This window comes from Phyllobates terribilis, unplaced genomic scaffold (assembly GCF_046119375.1).
Source record: "Phyllobates terribilis strain yellow unplaced genomic scaffold, ASM4611937v1 Scaffold_342__1_contigs__length_2020279, whole genome shotgun sequence".
NCBI lineage: Eukaryota > Metazoa > Chordata > Amphibia > Anura > Dendrobatidae > Phyllobates > Phyllobates terribilis.
Window position 1 is genome coordinate 1,730,859 of NW_027363102.1, and position 15,134 is coordinate 1,745,992.

Genomic DNA, 15,134 nt, shown 5'->3' on the forward strand with positions numbered 1-15,134 from the left:
CCTGGACTCCCGTTAAGAAGACATGTTGTCAACCTCTAGATCCCTTACATGCCTGCACTTTTCGGCTTGCTGCTGCTGCAATCCACGCGTTTTAGATCTGCATAACTCCACCTCTTTAAACACAACACCCTCACCCCCTGCTGTTCCCACCCGCCTCAACACCGTTGGAAGGGAGGAGAACCAATTAAGGCGGGGAGTGGGGTGGAACGAGCAGCTGTCTACCCTTAGCAGGAGGGCTGCTGATTACTTACCTCTCCTGCTGCTGCTGGCTGTCCAGCAGCAGACTGAAGGTGGCTGCTGCTGTGCTCAGGTATATAAAGGCTCAGAGCCTATTATGACACGCGCAGCCAGCGTTCCATTGCCACATTCCATCTACTGCAGGCAGGATACCTGGCTGGCTGAATGTCGCTGAGAAGCTCACAGAGACCGCCATAAGCAACAGTTTAACAGAATGCCACAGACTAATCAACCAAACTTTTTGGGTTGGGTTCTCTTTTATAGTCTGCAGGCATTAATTGAAAGAAGTCAGTGTTCCAGCAGAGGGAGACAACGTTTCAGAAAAGGCATTGTAGCAAACCAAAAAAGAAATTTTAAGCGCAGCAGAGTAACCAGCGCACATACCTGTTAGCTCAGGTGAGTTTAAAAGGCTGCTGTTGATAACAAGGGCATTTGCTAAATAGATGGTGTGTGTGCAACAATATACTGAAAGGTCAATTATATTGTGCAGCTTATCTCACCACCTGTAGTTATTTAGGTGAAAGCTCCAAAATGCTTGCCTAATATGTCTGTTTATCCAAAAGGAAGTAAAGAGGGAGAGCTAGAAAGATAGCATTGCGTTACATTACATGGCAATGCAATGCACAGTTGCTGAAGTTGAACCAAAATGAGCTTGTCATCTGGCTTCTGCAACTTTGAACATGAAAAATCCAATGAGGAGAAGAAAAGCAAAGCCAAAGAGTCCATCCCAAAATCCGACAAACAAGCAAAATGAACAAAAAACATTGAATTCAATACTTTCTGATTTTAGAAACTGCATTAAAGAAGGGGTGCACCGGTCCTGGAGATACTGCAATACCAGGTCAATGCGTGGAGTGGACAGAGCAAGCTCTTTTTCCATCTCCCTGTTCTAAAAATCCATTTAATATATGGTCCCCAGATAGGGGACGTATCAGATATTAAACTGATAAGAACAGATTTTTTTTTTTTTTTTTTTTTTTCCTCAGATTAAGACCCACATTAATTTATGCATCATAGCGCATATTCACATAACGGGTTCTCAAATCATCATTCGGAAAAACAAAAACAAAATCCCAAAAAACACAACCCTGCAATTAACTGTTACTTACTGTAAGAAGTCCAATGTGAAAAGTTCCAGAGTGCTTCTGCTGCTGTCTCACCATACTTCTTTTTATCCAATAAATAGGCATAAAACAGTCTAGCAAGAAAAATCTTTCTGCATTCCATGGGGGAAAAAACAATCTTTTTAAAAATCACCAAATTCCGAATGTCCCATAAAACCTCTTTATATATGACAAAAATAATCCAGCTTGCCCGCTTCCTTTGCGAGTACTTAAAATCTTGACCTATTAAAATCCTTTCAAAATCGAAACAATGAAAACCAACTAAAGCAACAAACATACGTGACAACAAGGTAAAAACTTTTTTAGCAAAAAAACAGTCCCAAAAAATATGCTGTATTGTTTCCACCTTATTGCAACCTTCCCTAGGACATAGTTCTTGAACCTTTATCCCCCGGTCATTCAAAAAAGCCCTTGTTGGCAAGCATCCATGCAACGCCATCCAGGTTACATCCTTCTGTCTGTTGCTGATTCCACGCATGAAAAAAAGCTTCCACACCTGTCCAGACTGTGCATTATTACAAAACGGCACATCACATAACATCTCCTTCTTCTTAATACCTGAGACAATCAGTTTTTTGTCCGGTCTAACCATGGAGCTTATCCCATTTTGATCATAGAAGGACCTAAGCACCACATAAAAAAACGGTATCACAAACGAAACTGGTTTTCTTAAATCCTTCTCACACCAGCTCCATTTCTGGAAAAGCCGTCCTGCTAAATATTTGCACATGTCCGCAGTCCTGTTATTGCACTGGGATAATTTATAAATGTTCAAAAAATAATGCATTCTTAAAAATAAGTCAATGTTAGGAAAATCACAGCCCCCATTTTCCACAGAACACATAACCATTCCTCTTCTTAGTTTCTCCATTTTGGATCCCCAAAAAAACACAAACAGTTTCCTTGTCACTCTCTTTGTCCAAAGCACAGCAGGTGGGAAAATCAAAGCAGTGTACAGCAGAAGCGGGAGAATCACAGACTTGATTACCAGCACTTTCCCTCTCAGCGACAGGTTCCTTAGTTTCCAAAAGTTCAACTTCTGATCCATTTTGTCTTCTAGAATCTTCAGGCTGCTTTTCCCTTTCAGTTCCTTCTCAAAGATGACACCAAGAACCTCAATTTCCTCCCTACTCTCCACTCCTGCCACGTTAACCTCAACCTGCCTCCCAAAGTTACAAAGCTGGCACTTTCCCCAATTCACCGCCATACCAGCCACACAACAAAAAATCCTTACGTGCAAATTCACTCTATTGAGATCCGCCTGTGAACCACAAGTAAAAACAATATCATCCATATAACTTAAAGACTTGACTGGACCCCCGGATCCCCCAGGAATAAAAACACCAGCCACACACTTGTCAACTTGCACACTTTTTAAAAGGGCCTCCACCACACAGATAAAAAGAATTGGTGACAGGGGACAACCCTGCCTAACTCCCGATAAAATATTAAAACTGGAACTCACATGCCCATTAACTAAAATCTGGCTACTGACCCCACAATAAAAACTCTTAATGACCATCAATAATTTATCCGGAACACCAAGGTGACTTAAAGCAGAGAACAAAAATCTATGTGATATTTTATCAAAGGCTTTCTCCAGGTCCACCGACTGTAACAAAAGAGCATTCTTATTCAAATTAGCCTGATAAATTAAGTCTCTTAGAAGCAGCAAATTATCTGAAATTTTCCTACCAGGCACTGCACATGCCTGATACTCCCCCACCATATCACCTATCACATCTGCCAGTCTACCAGCCACAATTTTAGAAATAATTTTGTAATCACTGTTTAACAATGTTATGGGCCTCCAATTTTTAATATCCCTCATGTCCCCTTTCTTATGAATCAGCGTAACAATCCCCCTACGCATAGAAACCGATAAAATCCCATGAGTAAAACCATATTGCACCACCCGGGAAAACTCCACACCTATAATATCCCAAAATCTAACATAAAATTCAGCAGGAAGACCATCACAGCCTGGCGTCTTGCCTTTCGCCAAGCCATCCACTGCCCGTCTAATTTCATCTTTCCCAACCTCCTCACTTAAAAACCCAATTTTCTCCTCAGGAATATTATTAGTTAATACTTTGCAATAATCATTAATTTCCGCATCACTGGCTCTACTATCGTTAGAGAAGAGTGTTTCATAAAAGGAAAGAATACTGCCAATCATCTCATCCCCAGATACCTCCCCTGCAGGAGAAAAAACAGACTTAAAAACCCCTTTAGGTTTAAAACATTTTTTAAAAAAGTATCTCGAACATTGCTCATTTTCCTCCATGTGCTTTATTTTTGCCTTAAACATAATAGTCTTCCCTTTTTCAATAAGTATCTTCTTCAGTTCGTCCTTCAAATCTGCAATCTCTTTATCCACCTCCATCCCCGCTCTCTTAAACTTATGGAGTACTTCCAATTTTGAAATAACAGCAGCATCATGATCCCTTTTGGCTTTCGCTCTCCTAAAACACACCCCTTTAAAATAACATGCAAATTTCTCCTTAGCCCAGTCCCACCACTCTAGCAAATCTTTAAAAAGGTGCTGTTCAGACACACAAGACAAAAACACTTTATTAAAACCAACCTTAACACTCTCCTCTTCCAGCAGGCTTACGTTCAGCTTCCAGAGTCCCTTTCCAAAAGCCAGGGACTCAGCTATACACAGATCTACCACTATCATCTTGTGGTCAGAAAAAGTCGTCATCACGTGGTTGCACTTGGCCACCTTAATCCCTTCAGACATAAAAACATAGTCAATTCGGGAAACACTACGTCCACTATCTGATATGTATGTGAACTTATCACTTGGCCCAACCATCAGACCAGCATCCGTGTAGCGTAAATCCTGCACAATCTGATTTAAAATATTAGACGTAACATCAGTCCTACCTTCCGTAGAGCTCTTACGATCTTTTGCGGATCTGACACAATTAAAATCTCCAGCCACTATAGTGAAGTCTCTGCCTGGTAAAAACAACTTTAGAGACTCCAAAAACCCAACTCTTGCTTGTTTATCAGCAGGGGCATAAACATTAAAAACCCGTACCCGCTGACCTAAAAAATCCACTAATAAAAACAAACATCTCCCAGGTATGATTACTTTAAACTCTAAAACCTTTAGACTGGAATTACACAGTAAAATGCCCACCCCTTCATTCCTGTTTTCTGAGCATGGGGACCAAAAAGATTGCCCCTTATTCCACTCACTCTCATGCGGGGCAGATTTAATTACACATTCCTGCAGACAGACAATATCTGCATTCACACTCTCAATGTACTCCAGTATCCCTGCTCTCCTACAAGCAGAACCAATCCCTCGTACATTCAGAGAAGCAACACACAACGCCATCATAACAACAGGAAAAAATCTCCACCATACCCGATCCATCATGAACCAGGAGAAAACCCACTCCTGCCACCCACTTTTCTACGTATATCAGGCGACTCAGAACTCGAGTCCCTGTTAGAATAACCTGGTCTTAGGGAGACTGGATCTTCCTGCCCCCCAGACCAACACCCCTCCACCTTACTTCTTTTAATCACGGAGGCATAACTCTCCTCCTTGCCATCATCTTCCTCCTCATTTTCACTCCAATCACTGTTAACCCTATCACGCTGCTGAGGGGTTATAGTTCCATCCGAATCAGAATCCTCCTCCTCCAAAACCTCCATTTCCTCACCCCCATCTCTTCCCAAAACAGGATTCACTGACTCCGCCATATTAGACAAATCCATCCCATCACCCGGGCCATGCACATCAGCTACTTTGTTTATTACTTCCAGCCCCTCCCTCAAACCAACTTTCTTCTGGCTCCGCCCCTTTTCCTCCATCTTGGGCACCGCATGGTCTCTTCCCCTACCACCATCTTGTTTTTGGCTTTCCCCCTCTGAGTCTGAGCCTTCGCCCTCCTCCCCACTTTCCTGCCGAGTCTTCTTCTGCCTCTCTTCAGCGTCCACCTGTGACCTAGGAATCTGAGCCCACAATCTACATTTCCTTGCAAGGTGATCTGCATGTCCACACAAATCACACACCTTATTCATTGGGCAACCACTTGCAACATGCCCAGATTTCCCACAACCTCTACAAACATCACCTTGCACTGGACAATCTTTCTGAACATGTCCAAACTCATGACACTTCCTACAATATTCCATCTGTCCATTATAAAAACAAAATCCCCTTTCTCCTCCGATAGAAAACTGTGCAGGAATGCTCTTGGCACCCCCAATAGCTCTATCATCCGGTCTCAGTTTTACAACATATCTCCTCTTGCCATTTAGATAATTGTATTTGTTCTTCATTCTTCCCAAAAATTTAACCTCACTACAATACCGAGCTAAAAAATTGGAAACAGTCTCATCCGGAACTTTAGGGTTATACATGTGCACAACCACATACTTATATGTCTGCTGGAACAGAGGTTCCAGTGCAATAAACTCTAGGCATTTCAATTCCTTTTCTTCCTTCATTCGTACCAACTCCATGAAGACTCTCTGGCAAATACTCAAAGAAACAAAAGTGATATCATAAATTCCTTGTTTCTGAAAATCCTGCAGTGCCAATACATCCGTTACCTTCAAACCATTAATGTTCTTCAAGACATCAACGCAAACTTGGTCCAAACCGATTTCTCCTTCATGACCTGCAGCCACCTTCAGACGGACCGAGTCCTCTAATCCACGTGTTTTCTCCACCATTTTTACAGCAGATAAACACAATCGCCGCTCAATCGCACACTAGGGCCCCACAAGGGGGAACCCCAGTCACAACTGCCCTCCAAACAACACCAGCAGCAGAAAACCACCACTGATCTTGCCAAAAGGCCGAGAAGCGATAACCAGAATTGGTTTCGAACTACGGAGCCACCCAAGGATCCTGAAGAGTCCATTTGTGGAGATGAGCTCCTGGACTCCCGTTAAGAAGACATGTTGTCAACCTCTAGATCCCTTACATGCCTGCACTTTTCGGCTTGCTGCTGCTGCAATCCACGCGTTTTAGATCTGCATAACTCCACCTCTTTAAACACAGCACCCTCACCCCCTGCTGTTCCCACCCGCCTCAACACCGTTGGAAGGGAGGAGAACCAATTAAGGCGGGGGGTGGGGTGGAACGAGCAGCTGTCTACCCTTAGCAGGAGGGCTGCTGATTACTTACCTCTCCTGCTGCTGCTGGCTGTCCAGCAGCAGACTGAAGGTGGCTGCTGCTGTGCGCAGGTATATAAAGGCTCAGAGCCTATTATGACATGCGCAGCCAGCGTTCCATTGCCACATTCCATCTACTGCAGGCAGGATACCTGGCTGGCTGAAGGTCGCTGAGAAGCTCACAGAGACCGCCATAAGCAACAGTTTAACAGAATGCCACAGACTAATCAACCAAACTTTTTGGGTTGGGTTCTCTTTTATAGTCTGCAGGCATTAATTGAAAGAAGTCAGTGTTCCAGCAGAGGGAGACAACGTTTCAGAAAAGGCATTGTAGCAAACCAAAAAAGAAATTTTAAGCGCAGCAGAGTAACCAGCGCACATACCTGTTAGCTCAGGTGAGTTTAAAAGGCTGCTGTTGATAACAAGGGCATTTGCTAAATAGATGGTGTGTGTGCAACAATATACTGAAAGGTCAATTATATTGTGCAGCTTATCTCACCACCTGTAGTTATTTAGGTGAAAGCTCCAAAATGCTTGCCTAATATGTCTGTTTATCCAAAAGGAAGTAAAGAGGGAGAGCTAGAAAGATAGCATTGCGTTACATTACATGGCAATGCAATGCACAGTTGCTGAAGTTGAACCAAAATGAGCTTGTCATCTGGCTTCTGCAACTTTGAACATGAAAAATCCAATGAGGAGAAGAAAAGCAAAGCCAAAGAGTCCATCCCAAAATCCGACAAACAAGCAAAATGAACAAAAAACATTGAATTCAATACTTTCTGATTTTAGAAACTGCATTAAAGAAGGGGTGCACCGGTCCTGGAGATACTGCAATACCAGGTCAATGCGTGGAGTGGACAGAGCAAGCTCTTTTTCCATCTCCCTGTTCTAAAAATCCATTTAATATATGGTCCCCAGATAGGGGACGTATCAGATATTAAACTGATAAGAACAGATTTTTTTTTTTTTTTTTTTTACACTCAGATTACAAAGTCTTACATCTTTAAAAGCAAAAACCAAGACTCAAATCCATCATCGTGTTTTTTTTTTTTTTTTTTTTTTTTTTATATATATATATATATATATATATATATACATATATATTTCCTTCTTTCCTTTTTCTTAACTTTCTTTTTAACTTTTTTTTTTTTTTTTTTTTTTTTTTTTTTTTTTTTTTTTCCTGTAATTAATATTTGTATTTTTCCAGAAAAAGATTTTCAATGACAACAAAGGCTACACAGTAAGTATATTCCATTCATTTTGCTTCCACAATACATCTGCTTTTCTTATGCCCAAAACCATTTTGTCCTTCCAAAAATACATAAATAAATAACTTAGACACAACTTAATACACTGTTCAACAGACACTTCATTATGTTTAAAAATCAAAATGTTTCTCACCTTCCAAATTGCCATCTTTACACATGTTATAATCACCCACACCACCTTAAAATCTTCTTCCTTTACACCCATCCCATAGAACACCCTGTTAAAATCTAAAAAATTAACATTACTCACAGCTTTAATCAGATTGCACATTTTCCTCCAGACTTTTTGTGCAAACTCGCAATTCCAGAATACGTGCATAGGAGTCTCACTACCTCCACATCTCTGTCTTGGACATTTTTCAAAACGAACAAGACCACGTCTATGCTGAAATTCTCGTGTCGGTAAGCAATCCTTTATTATACACCATAACAAATCTTTATGTTCATTTGATAAGAACACATAGTTTACATTCAGCCAAATCCTGTCCACTATCTTTGGCATAAAGTGCTCCACTGGACTAGTGTTTAACCTTCCTTCCAAGACTTGTAATATCTTTTTATGACACCTCAGTACCTTAAGATCAAAACCTTTTAGATCATAATCTCTCAAAATCTTTTCCAGCACAACATAGTTACTTGGGGGTAAAAATCTATAAGGTCTATTCAATCTCATGTCCACCCACTTATATTTTCTTATATAGAAACCCAAATTATAAATAGAAAAGGCTTTAAGCTTCGATTCTGACCCTAATAAAATATTTATGCAGTTTGCCATATACTTTGCATATAAAAAGGCTTTGATATCAGGATAACCTTTACCACCTTTCTTTTTTGGCTTATACAATTCTTCGCGCTTAACCCTTTCCATTTTTGATCTCCATAAAAAATTAAAACATACTTTAATAATTTTTTTCATCGCATTGACAGGTGGAATAAAAATGGTTGCAACATATAAAATCATTGGGAGTAAAACCTGCTTGATAATTAAAATCTTCCCTTCCAACGTTAGCTCTCTCAGATTCCAAAAAGACACCTTTTTCCTAACCCTCTCCAACAGTGATTCCCAATTTTTTACATTTCCACACTCTTCCGAAAAATAGATGCCTAAAATCTTTGCTTCAAAGACTCTTAATAATTTACAATCGGATTCTAAGATAAAACCGCCCATCGTTAAAACACCAGATTTCTCCAAATTGATCTTAAAACCTGATGCCGCCCCAAACCATTCAACCGTTCTTAAAACCCTATTCATACTTCTTAAATCTTTTACAAAAACAGTCACATCATCCATAAAAGCCACCACTTTAACCTGCTCTCCCCAACTCCCAGGAATAAAAAAACCATTAATCACTTTGTCTTTCCTAAAAGCAGTTAAAAGAGGCTCAATCGCACAGATAAAAAGAATAGGGGATAAGGGGCATCCCTGTTTCACCCCACAATTAATCTTTACACTTCCAGATAAAAACCCATTTACAGATACTTTACTAAAACATGCTTGATACAAGGATTTAATACGTTTACTAAAATCATCCGGGCAACCCATTCTCCTTAAAACATCGAATAAAAAATCATGGGCGACTCTATCATAAGCCTTTTCAAAATCCAGAGTAATTAACGCCATCTTCTGTCTTCTATCGGAAACATCCCATATTATGTCTCTAATTAAAATCAACGAGTCACTGATCTTCCGCGTTGGAACTGCACACGTTTGGTCTATATCTATCACCGAACTCACCACTTTCTTTAATCTATTTGCCAACAGCTTCGCATAAACTTTATAATCTGTATTTAAAAGAGTAATCGGTCTCCAGTTTTTTAGCAATTCTCTATCACCTCTTTTGTATAATAAAACAATTACCCCCTCCAACCATGACTCCGGGACACGACATAAAGACTCAACTTTTAAAAACATTTCATAAAATTCATTCCCCACAATATCCCATAATATTTTATAAAACTCAATGGGTAACCCATCCGACCCTGGTGTCTTACCGTTTTGCAATGTATTAACTGTATTAAAAACTTCTTCTTTTGAAATACCCTCTGATAATAATAATTTATTTTCCTTAGTAAAACACTTATCCAACCCTCCTAAAAAATGCTCCTTCAAAGACCTATCTGTATTTTTTGCTGAAAACAGGTTATCATAAAATTCTTTCACTTTCATCTTTTTCCCCTCCAAACTCCTTTCCCCCTCTAAAACCCCCATAAAGGCCTTTTTCTCACAGATTTTTTTAAAAAAGAATTTAGTACATTTCTCGTCTTCCTCCAACACCTTCACACGAGAATTAAAGATAATTTCTTTTCCTTTTTCTCTCAGACATTTTTGAATTTTTTCCTTCGTCACCATAATTTCCTCCTCCACATTAACTCCATTATTCCTAAACTGATACAGACACTGTAGATTTGCATTAAGGTTATTGTATGACCGTCGCTTATCCGCAGCTTTCCTCTTGCCTACTTCCATAAAGAATAATTTAACTTCCTTTTTCATGTAGTCCCACCATTTAAAAGTAGAGTCAAAACATTTCTTTTCTAATTTCAGTTTCTCAAAGAAAAATTTAAAATCCTCCCTTACCTCCTTATGCTGTAACAATGATACATTCAGTTTCCAATGAGACGGCCTTTTTCCCTCATCCGCCTCTACCATCAGTGTACATTCAATTATTCTATGATCAGAAAAAGGTGCTTTATGCGTTTTAAAATTAGAACAAGTAAAATCCTTGGATATAAACAAATAATCTATTCTCGAGGAACAACCTCTTCCTTCCCAAGTAATTTCATACTCCTTCTTCTGCCCGTCCAACCACCAAGCATCTTTTAGGTTAAAAGAAGATAAAATACCCTTGAGACAAGAAACCGAACCATCTTTTACATTATTTAGTTGACAATTAAAATCTCCCCCTAAAATTACTGGAACTACACCTGGGATAAAAAGCTGCAAAATTTCAAACAAATGTAACCTTAAAACTTTTTCTGTATTGGCATAAATATTAAAACATCTATATTTCTTCCCATTCCTTTCTACATCCACTCTTAGAATCCTACCAGGGTATATTTCTTCGTAGTTGGTAATCTCCCATTCCCTGGAACATATAAAACCAACCCCATCACTTCTGAATTCATTCCCGCCTGAAAAACATAAATTACCCTTCCATATACCCCGTAAAAAATCATAATTTAACTTCTTTGACAAATTACATTCTTGAAGAAATACAAAATCAAAATTTTCATTATTAAAATAGTCATAAATCACAGTTCTTTTATATAAGTCATTGAAACCCTGAACATTCAGGGAAGCCGCCCTGATCATCTTTTAGTGACTGGCACCGGGCTATCTCCCCCGCCCTCATCGGATTGCAAAGCACTTTCATCGATACTCAGCCCTTCCGACTCTGATGTACTGGAAATGTCAAAATCCTTTTCACAAGCAAATACTTTTACTACACATGGCCCTACACCACGCTCTTTATCATCTACACTTCTTTTCAAAATTTTTGATGAATCCATCCTTTCCTGACCACAGGGTATACTCTGAGATAAAATCTCCCTAGGGGAAGGCCCTATTACAGGCAGGCTTTGACTTTTCACTACCACCACCTTTCCCCCTGCGCCTCCCTTTTTTACTTCACCCCCTTGTTCTTTTATATTACTCTCTTTGCTTGGTGGAGGGACTTTCTGCATTAATTGTCCCACACCCACCAGCACAGACTTCAATTCTTCAATCCTCCGTTCTTCATTCTTCTTTTCTTCTTTCTTCTTTTCTTCTTTCTTCTGCTCTTCCTTCTCCCGACCTTCTTTCTTCTGCTCTTCTCTGTTCTTATCTTCTTCTAACTCCTTCTCCTTCTTCCTTTCTTCCATCTTTCTTTTCTCATCCTCCTCCGACCTCCTCCCTCTCTCTTCTTTCTTTCTCTTCTCTTCTTCCGGTGTTTTCTTCTTCTTTACTTTTCTCACCTCCTCCATTTCCTGCTCATCAGTTCTCTTTTCACTTGCTTCCTCACCATCCTCGGCTTCATTCTGCCGATGTTCTGATGAAGTATCCATCTCCTCCTCGCCTCCTTTCTTCTTATTTGGACATGCATCCTCCTGATGAGCTGAACCGGGACACCTACAACACTTTTTGCACACAATATCCAAATGTCCATATTTACGGCACCCATAACAGTAATTAGGCATACCCGAAAAAAACAGATATCCACGGCTACGATTAACATAGACATTTGGTGGTGGTCTAAGTACCCCACCTTCTTCTTCTGGGTCCTTCTTGAAGGCTACCAGAAAAACCCTTTTTCCGTTCCACACTCCGAACCTAGTTTCCCCACGTTTTCTTGGGATAACTTTCTCACAATATGCACTTAGATAGTTTATTACTTCACTATCAGTAACAAATGGACTGAACAAATGTATTGTTAGCAGTTTCATGGAGAACTGAAAGGAGGGAATCACTCTCACTCCAACAAAAAGCTCGTTCTCCCTATTAACTTCATAGAGAGTATAGGCTCTTTCACACTGAGAGTTCCCCATTAAAGTTAAATCATATATCCCTCTCGAAAAAAAGGATTGAAAACAAAAAAGTTCCTCCTTTTCAATCTTCAGAAATTTACAAATCTCTCTGAAGATAAACTCGGAATCCTTTTCCTGCCGATAACCAGGAGCCACCAACAAACGGAGTGTATCCTTCAAAGGATAATCCTCTGAAAAATAGTCATTGGAATTGTTCTCCCGATTTTCCCTCCTACCTCCAAATGGCCTCTTCGATTCCATATTCTTTTCCTCCTTCTTTTTCCACAGATGATCAGGAAAAAAAACGACACAGCAGATCGCAGCTCCACCCGGATTTCAATCCTCTTCGTCCTACCGACCTCCACACCACGAAAAAGAACCGTCCTCCAGGAAGAAAAGGCAAATCTAGACTTTGCTCCACACCCAATAGCAGCAGCTGGACCAAGATCCAGAAGGCCGAGTGCAAAGATCCACCTAGATCACCTTGGCCAAATGACGCAACCCACTACAGATCGCAGCCAAAAGGCCGAGAAGCGATAACCAGAATTGGTTTCGAACTACGGAGCCACCCAAGGATCCTGAAGAGTCCATTTGTGGAGATGAGCTCCTGGACTCCCGTTAAGAAGACATGTTGTCAACCTCTAGATCCCTTACATGCCTGCACTTTTCGGCTTGCTGCTGCTGCAATCCACGCGTTTTAGATCTGCATAACTCCACCTCTTTAAACACAGCACCCTCACCCCCTGCTGTTCCCACCCGCCTCAACACCGTTGGAAGGGAGGAGAACCAATTAAGGCGGGGGGTGGGGTGGAACGAGCAGCTGTCTACCCTTAGCAGGAGGGCTGCTGATTACTTACCTCTCCTGCTGCTGCTGGCTGTCCAGCAGCAGACTGAAGGTGGCTGCTGCTGTGCGCAGGTATATAAAGGCTCAGAGCCTATTATGACACGCGCAGCCAGCGTTCCATTGCCACATTCCATCTACTGCAGGCAGGATACCTGGCTGGCTGAATGTCGCTGAGAAGCTCACAGAGACCGCCATAAGCAACAGTTTAACAGAATGCCACAGACTAATCAACCAAACTTTTTGGGTTGGGTTCTCTTTTATAGTCTGCAGGCATTAATTGAAAGAAGTCAGTGTTCCAGCAGAGGGAGACAACGTTTCAGAAAAGGCATTGTAGCAAACCAAAAAAGAAATTTTAAGCGCAGCAGAGTAACCAGCGCACATACCTGTTAGCTCAGGTGAGTTTAAAAGGCTGCTGTTGATAACAAGGGCATTTGCTAAATAGATGGTGTGTGTGCAACAATATACTGAAAGGTCAATTATATTGTGCAGCTTATCTCACCACCTGTAGTTATTTAGGTGAAAGCTCCAAAATGCTTGCCTAATATGTCTGTTTATCCAAAAGGAAGTAAAGAGGGAGAGCTAGAAAGATAGCATTGCATCACATTACATGGCAATGCAATGCACAGTTGCTGAAGTTGAACCAAAATGAGCTTGTCATCTGGCTTCTGCAACTTTGAACATGAAAAATCCAATGAGGAGAAGAAAAGCAAAGCCAAAGAGTCCATCCCAAAATCCGACAAACAAGCAAAATGAACAAAAAACATTGAATTCAATACTTTCTGATTTTAGAAACTGCATTAAAGAAGGGGTGCACCGGTCCTGGAGATACTGCAATACCAGGTCAATGCGTGGAGTGGACAGAGCAAGCTCTTTTTCCATCTCCCTGTTCTAAAAATCCATTTAATATATGGTCCCCAGATAGGGGACGTATCAGATATTAAACTGATAAGAACAGATACTACACTTGATCTTAGCCAAAAGGCCGAGAAGCGATAACCAGAATTGGTTTCGAACTACGGAGCCACCCAAGGATCCTGAAGAGTCCATTTGTGGAGATGAGCTCCTGGACTCCCGTTAAGAAGACACGTTGTCAACCTCTAGATCCCTTACATGCCTGCACTTTTCGGCTTGCTGCTGCTGCAATCCACGCGTTTTAGATCTGCATAACTCCACCTCTTTAAACACAGCACCCTCACCCCCTGCTGTTCCCACCCGCCTCAACACCGTTGGAAGGGAGGAGAACCAATTAAGGCGGGGGGTGGGGTGGAACGAGCAGCTGTCTACCCTTAGCAGGAGGGCTGCTGATTACTTACCTCTCCTGCTGCTGCTGGCTGTCCAGCAGCAGACTGAAGGTGGCTGCTGCTGTGCGCAGGTATATAAAGGCTCAGAGCCTATTATGACACGCGCAGCCAGCGTTCCATTGCCACATTCCATCTACTGCAGGCAGGATACCTGGCTGGCTGAATGTCGCTGAGAAGCTCACAGAGACCGCCATAAGCAACAGTTTAACAGAATGCCACAGACTAATCAACCAAACTTTTTGGGTTGGGTTCTCTTTTATAGTCTGCAGGCATTAATTGAAAGAAGTCAGTGTTCCAGCAGAGGGAGACAACGTTTCAGAAAAGGCATTGTAGCAAACCAAAAAAGAAATTTTAAGCGCAGCAGAGTAACCAGCGCACATACCTGTTAGCTCAGGTGAGTTTAAAAGGCTGCTGTTGATAACAAGGGCATTTGCTAAATAGATGGTGTGTGTGCAACAATATACTGAAAGGTCAATTATATTGTGCAGCTTATCTCACCACCTGTAGTTATTTAGGTGAAAGCTCCAAAATGCTTGCCTAATATGTCTGTTTATCCAAAAGGAAGTAAAGAGGGAGAGCTAGAAAGATAGCATTGCGTTACATTACATGGCAATGCAATGCACAGTTGCTGAAGTTGAACCAAAATGAGCTTGTCATCTGGCTTCTGCAACTTTGAACATGAAAAATCCAATGAGGAGAAGAAAAGCAAAGC

General features: G+C 41.1%; 1 non-coding gene and 2 pseudogenes across 1 annotated transcript; all 3 read right to left on the reverse strand.

Annotated features, from left to right (window-relative positions):
• Window positions 1–1,041: 1,041 nt before the first annotated feature.
• Window positions 1,042–1,245, reverse strand: LOC141222156 (U2 spliceosomal RNA; annotated as a pseudogene).
• Window positions 1,246–7,309: 6,064 nt separating this feature from the next.
• Window positions 7,310–7,520, reverse strand: LOC141222134 (U2 spliceosomal RNA; annotated as a pseudogene).
• A 6,404-nt stretch (window positions 7,521–13,924) lies between these two features.
• On the reverse strand, window positions 13,925–14,115 carry LOC141222190 (U2 spliceosomal RNA). The gene has a single exon (XR_012290039.1). It is a non-coding gene; the product is annotated as a U2 spliceosomal RNA (small nuclear RNA).
• Between the last annotated feature and the right edge of the window lie 1,019 nt (window positions 14,116–15,134).